The sequence below is a fragment of the Mauremys mutica genome, chromosome 4, assembly GCF_020497125.1.
Source record: "Mauremys mutica isolate MM-2020 ecotype Southern chromosome 4, ASM2049712v1, whole genome shotgun sequence".
Lineage (NCBI taxonomy): Eukaryota > Metazoa > Chordata > Testudines > Geoemydidae > Mauremys > Mauremys mutica.
Window position 1 is genome coordinate 95,646,771 of NC_059075.1, and position 6,670 is coordinate 95,653,440.

The window sequence follows — 6,670 nt, forward strand, 5'->3', positions numbered from 1 at the left end:
TTCCTCACGCCACCTCTCCTCCCATTCGCTGTGTGAGCGCTGGTACAGAGAGACTTTCTCCCTCCACTGCCTCTGCTGGTCCGCCTCGGCTAGGTAGCAGCCCACACATTCATCGAAAATCGTGTCCCTTGTCTTTTTCTTTCGCCGCCTAATCTTCGCCAGCCTCTGCGAGGGGGATGCTGTGGAAGGTCTGGAGACAGTGGAAGCTGTGAGATGGGAAACAGTTAGTGAATTCCTTGCAAAGATACTTTTTTGCGAACATTTAACTGAGTCTAGGCTGTCTCTGTGAATTTTTTGTTGAGACCCCTGTGCCTGCTGTTGCACAAATCATTTGCGCGGTGGATTCTGGGTAAATGTCGCCAGTCATTCCTTCCTCCGGGAAAGCAAGGGCAGACAATCATTTCGATCACGTTTTCCATGAAATGCCCTGGCACACGCCATAGCGTGGCAACAATGGACCCTATTTTGCCTTTTGTGTATGTCACCGTATGTGTACTAGATGCCGCTGACAGAGGCGGACCAGCAGCGCTACACAGCAGCATGCTTTTGCTTTTGCATGACAGCAGCGATGGTTACCAGGCATACTGCACCGTCTACCATACCATGAACTGGTAAGAAGACGGTAATAAGATGGTCATGGTTACCTGTCCTTTTGCACTGCGCCATTTGGTGCTGTCATAAGTGCCCCTGGCCGATCAGCCAGGGGCGCAAAAGCAAAATTTGGGAATGACTCCCCGAGTCAATCCCTCCTTTTTGGGTATCTAAAAATAGAATCAGTCCTGCCTAGAATATGGGCAACTGTACTAGAGAACCACTGTATCATAGAACCAGAGAGCACAGCTGCTCTCTGGCCAATCATGCATACATTTTGAGCTGAATGCTATTCACAGGGTGTGCTCCTGAAACAACCCCAGCTGTTCATTCCGTTCTTCCCCCAGCCTTCCTGGGTTCCAATACCATTGTCCCCCCACTTGTGTGATGAAGTAATATAGAATGCATGAATAAGACACAGGTAGTCGTTTGTGAGAAATGAGTGGAAGGAAGCCTCCAGCTGCAATGATAGTCCAGAGATGACATTAAGGGGTGTGGAGGAGGGAGCCAATCATCCCTCTGCTAGTCCAGGGGCAATTGAATCTTTTCTTTACAATGAAGGGTGGGGGCTGATGGAGCTCAGCCCCCTGTTGCAATGATGAGGACGGTTACCAGCCATACTGCACCATCTACCATGAAAAATTAGGACCAGGCGACCTTGATCGACCTGTCCCAAGCAAGTTGGTATGGTTACCAGTCCTTTTGCACTGCCCCATGTGCCAATAGGCTGATGATGAGGACGGGTAGCAGTCCTATTGTACCATCAGCCACCCATGGCGGGGTGGGAGGAAGGATGTTGTTGTTGAGTGCTGCAGCAGCGCGTCCATCTGCAGCATTCAGTACAGATACGGTGACATGTAAAAGAGTCAACAGAGGATTGTTTTCTCTTTAACTTCTGGAGGTCGGGGGGGGGTGCGTAAATTGCCGAGCTATGCCCCGACCCACCGCGGACACTGTGTTTGACCCTAGAAGCATTTGGAGATCAGCCAAGAATGCAAATGCTTTTCGGAGACAGCAGGAACTGTGGGATACCTTGCGTCCTCGTTCCCCCCTCCCTCCATGAGCGTCCATTTGATTCTTTGGCTTTCCGTTACGCTCGTCACGCAGCTGCGTGCTGAGTCTGTGCTATGCCGTCTGTCCGGAGATTTTTTAAAAATACTTTGGACCAGGCGTAACATTACAGTAATTCCCCTACTTAGATGCAGGAGTCTCCGAGCGAGATAACCGTGAGGACGGGCACTGAAGGAGATAGAGAGCGCATGCTGCGTGAAATCTAGCACGAACCACGGACCTATGCAGCCGTGCTCTGGGAGGCAGTGCTCCCTGAATACCGCATGAAAGCCTCGCGCGGAAAAGTGTGCTATCACGGAGCACCCAATAAGGCAGCTCTCCCCAGGAACCTCCTGCTGATGCTTATCGATTAACAGCAGGAGAGCTTCGTGGAGATCTCCCAGGAGGATTTCTGTTCTATCACCATATATACAGAGACCTCCTTTTCACACACTTCAGATTCCTGTTATATTAAGAATAAAAGTTAACATGGTTAAAGCACTTACCGACTGCTCCTACCCCTGATTCAGGATCCGGGTTCATGGCCGGGGAGGGTTGGTAGGGGATCTCCGTGACGGTGATGAAGAGATCCTGGCTGTTGGGGACACCAGCGTTGTAAGCGCTGTCGCCTGCCTCGTCCTACACAAACCCTTCCTCATCTTCCCCGTCCGTGAACATCATCGAGGAACTGTCCGTCGACACTGTCCCATCATCAGAGTCCATGGTCACTGGTGGGGCAGTGGTGGCAGGCTCCGTAGCATCCATTGGCCGCTTTGATTTTTTGGTAGGCTTGTCTGGGGTCCTTGATTTTCACGCGGCACTGCGTTGCATGACGGCTGTATCCTCTGTCTGTATCATGGCTTTGGAGACCTTCTCGTAGGTCTTTGCATTCCGTTTGTTGGAGCGCAGCTCCGAAAGCACAGACTACTTGCCCCCCACACCGATCAGATCGAAGAGTTCCCGGTCAGTCTATGCCGGGTCCCTCTTTCTATTCAGAGATTACATGAACTCCTCTGCTGGAGAGCTCTGCATTGCTGCCGGTGCTGCTGAGCTCGCCCCGATGTCCAACCACAAAATGAGATTCTAACTGTCCAGAAAGGAAAAGGAATTCAAATTTTCCCGGGTCGTTTCCTGTGTGGCTGGTCAGAGCATCGAAGCTCGGACTGCTGTCCAGAGCGTCAACAGAGTGGTGCACTGTGGGATAGCTCCCGGAGCTACTAAGTTCGATTTCCATCCACACCTAGCCTAATTCGAACTAGCCATGTCGAATTTAGCGTTACTCCACCTGTCGGGGTGGAGTACCAAATTCGAACTAAAGAGCCCTCTAGTTCGAATTAAATGGCTTCCTGGTGTGGACGGTTGAGCGGTTAGTTCGAATTAACGCTGCTAAATTCGAATTAAAGTCCTAGTGTAGACCAGGCCTTATTCTTAATATTGCTTTGCAATACGTTTTAGCAGTGTAGCAGTTGTCACTTGAAGTCAATTTTTTTCTTAGGAGTGTAGAGAACTATGGTAATGGTCCTTTCTCCAGTCTGCACAGCTGATACCTCTTTTTCAGCAGTACAGTTCTCTGTTGGATGTTCTGTAGATATTGTGCTACAGGAGTTATAGTGACATAAATATGAATTCGATATATGGAATATGGATAGGCATCCAGAATGCAGCACACACAAGAGAGTTTTGCCTTTAGTTACACACCTTTCAACATCCAAACCTGCCAATGTACGACATAAGACATCAAAAATGTGTGGCAAATGAATGAACAGTGTGACATGTCTATTTTGCACCATAATTGACAATTTATGATTTATTATTAACTAAAAACATGTTTTAAGGATGTTTTCTTATGGTGTGACTCAAATAAACTGGTTTTGCTATCTGTAACTGGTGAGGGGGCTGAGCAGGACAGAACCTGTAACAGATTGCAAAACTGGTTTATTTAATTCACAGTGACAGAAAACAGCCTTAAAAATAGGTTATAGTTTAAAAAAACAGGCTGCTAATTTGGCAACAAAATATAAGTGCCACATATTTTGGCCAGTTGTGGCCGAAATGGGATTTTGGTGAATGGTCCTCCCCCCAGACTAGTTTCAAAGTCAACTCATCCACTCCCCATCTCAACAGATACATTCTACCTACCCACATTAACCTCTCCCTTCACTTCCTGCAGTCAGAAGAAAAATTCAAAAGGGAGGTTTTTTTGCTTGCTCGTTGACACTGCTTGAGTGTCCATCAACAAAAGGTTTGGACAAATGAAGCACCATGAAAAGATCTGGGGGGTTTTATATTATCTTCGTAAGCTGCCAGCAGACAGGAAAACACTCTTGAACAAATGTATGGCTCTTCACCGGATGCTGACACATGGGGAATGTTTGGATGTCAATGATAAAACCTCTGTGTTGAAATGGACCACATCCAACACATTTTGCAACATGGGAAGCACTCTCCACTGCAAGTTCTGCAATTCATTCATGATGCAGAGCTGAAGGACGCTTTTTGTAATGTGTGGCTAGTGTTGAGGATTCTGTTTACACTGCTGGTCACAGTCATGAGTGGTGAGTGGAGTTTTTCGAAGCTCAGGCTCATTAAAATATATCTTCGATTGATGATGGCCAATGAGAGACTGACATCGCTTGCTATTTTATCACTTGAAAATGCCTATTGACCAGTCTTTGGATCTCTCTGATGCCATGCTTCAGTTGCACGGACAAAGATGAGAAAAGCGACCTTTTGAACTAAAGGACTAGGATTAACATTCTAAGGCTGGCACCTATTGTAACATGATTTAATAATGGCCCACCCAATGTTGGTGAACAGTTCAATTTCTTGATGTTAGTATGTTCCAGTTATTCTTAAAATTAAAATGTTTCTATAAGCTTAGAGAAAACAATTTTTTTATTTGCTTATATAGAATCATAGAATATAAGGGTTGGAAGGGACCTCAGGAGGTCATCTAGTCCAACCCCCTGCTCAAAGCAGGACCAATTCCCAACTAAATCATCCCAGCCAGGGCTTTGTCAAGCCTGACCTTAAAAACCTCTAAGGAAGGAGATTCCAGCACCTCCCTAGGTAACCCATTCCAGTGCTTCACCGCTCTCTGAGTGAAAAAGCTTTCCTAATATTCAACCTAAACCTCCCCCACTGCAACTTGAGACCATTGCTTCTTGTTCTGTCATCTGCTACCACTGAGAACAGTCTAGATCTATCCTCTTTGGAACCCCCTTTCAGGTAATTGAAAGCTGCTATCAAATCCCCCCTCATTCTTCTCTTCTGTAGACTAAATAATCCCAGTGCCCTCAGCCTCTCCTCATAAGTCATGTGCTCCAGCCCCCTAATCATTTTTGTTATCTCCACTGGACTCTTTCCAATTTTTCCACAACCTCCTTGTAGTGTGGGGTCCAAAACTGGACACAGTACTCCAGATGAGGCCTCACCAATGCTGAATAGAGAGGAATGATCACATCCCTCGATCTGCTGGCAATGCTCCTACTTATACAGCCCAAAATGCCATTAGCCTTCTTGGCAAGAAGGGCACACTGTTGTCTCATATCCAGCTGCTGGCCCACTGTAACCCCTAGGTCCTTTTCTGCAGAACTGTTGCCTAGCAACTCGGTCCCCAGTCTGTAGCAGTGCATGGGATTCTTCCATCTTAAGTGCAGGACTCTTCACTTGTCCTTGTTGAACCTCATCAGATTTCTCTTGGCCCAATCCTCTAATTTGTCTAGGTCCCTCTGTATCCTATCCCTACCCTCCAGCGTATCTACCACTCCTCCCAGTTTAGTGTCATCTGCAAACTCGCTGAGGGTGCAGTCCACACCATCCTCCAGATCATTAATGAAGATATTGAACAAAACCAGCCCCAGGACCGACCCTTGGGGCACTCTGCTTGATACCGGCTGCCAACTAGACATGGAGCCATTGATCACTAGCCGTTGAGCCTGACGATCTAGCCAGCTTTCTATTCACCTTATAGTCCGTTCATCCAGCCCATACTTCTTTAACTTGCTGACTATGGAAAATTTAAGATACTGAAATGAAATTGCCCATGCTGCATAGTTTTTGGCAGAACTATTGAATTACACTCCTGGTGTGCTGCTAATGCAGGAGTCGGACAGTGACTGATTTAAGCAGTCTTATGGTACGTAGTGACCCTCATATGCTCTCTACACATAAAAAAAATGGTTTTTGGCGGGGGAGGAGGGAAGGTGGAGAACATTTTACTCCATTATCATCCTGGATACTTAGAAGGGGAATGAAGAAGTTGAAACATTAAAGAACAGTGGGGTTTTCCTAGGATTACTTAGAGCAAATACATTAGATTTCCTTGACAAAAAATTTGAGAAAATATAAGCCATGAATACTTGATTTGGAATGACATTATGGCCCAGATCCATGGGCCTGGTCTGGCAGCTCGGCGCCAACTTTGCAGCCATAGAACTAGGAGATCTATCTCCCCTTTGAGCAGGGGAATCCATGGGTGAGGCAGAGCCACCATAGTGGTTCCCTATGCCACCTCCCCATATACAGGGGCACATCCCTATTCCCAGGAATCCACTGGCTGCTGGAGGGGCCTGCTGGGGATGCTTTAATTTATGCTAGTGTCTAGACCAGCACCTGTCTGGCTCAAGGATCCAGGCAGCATAAAGTTGGCTTAAATCTTTTCACCATCCCCTCCAGTCTTGCTCTCAGCCAGATCAGAGGATATGGACTCTGTGATTATGGCTAGTGCATTGCACAAACTGTGCAGGAAGAGTTACAAAAATATTACAATAATCTGAGAGTGATTTATAACTTGATTTCTCTGTGCATCTTTTACAGAAACTAAGCAAGCTGTAAGTTATTCATGGAGAAAGCCCTAAGTTATGAATGAACTGCCAGCTGCTGTGCCAAATAGCTTGTACCAGTCATTTTTCATAATTGCATTTAGCTAAGAACAAATTTCTTATTAGGACTCTTCCATGTGTTGCACTGTATGTATCTGTAGCTCAGAAACAATTATACAAAATACTAATTCCCATACACTTGCATG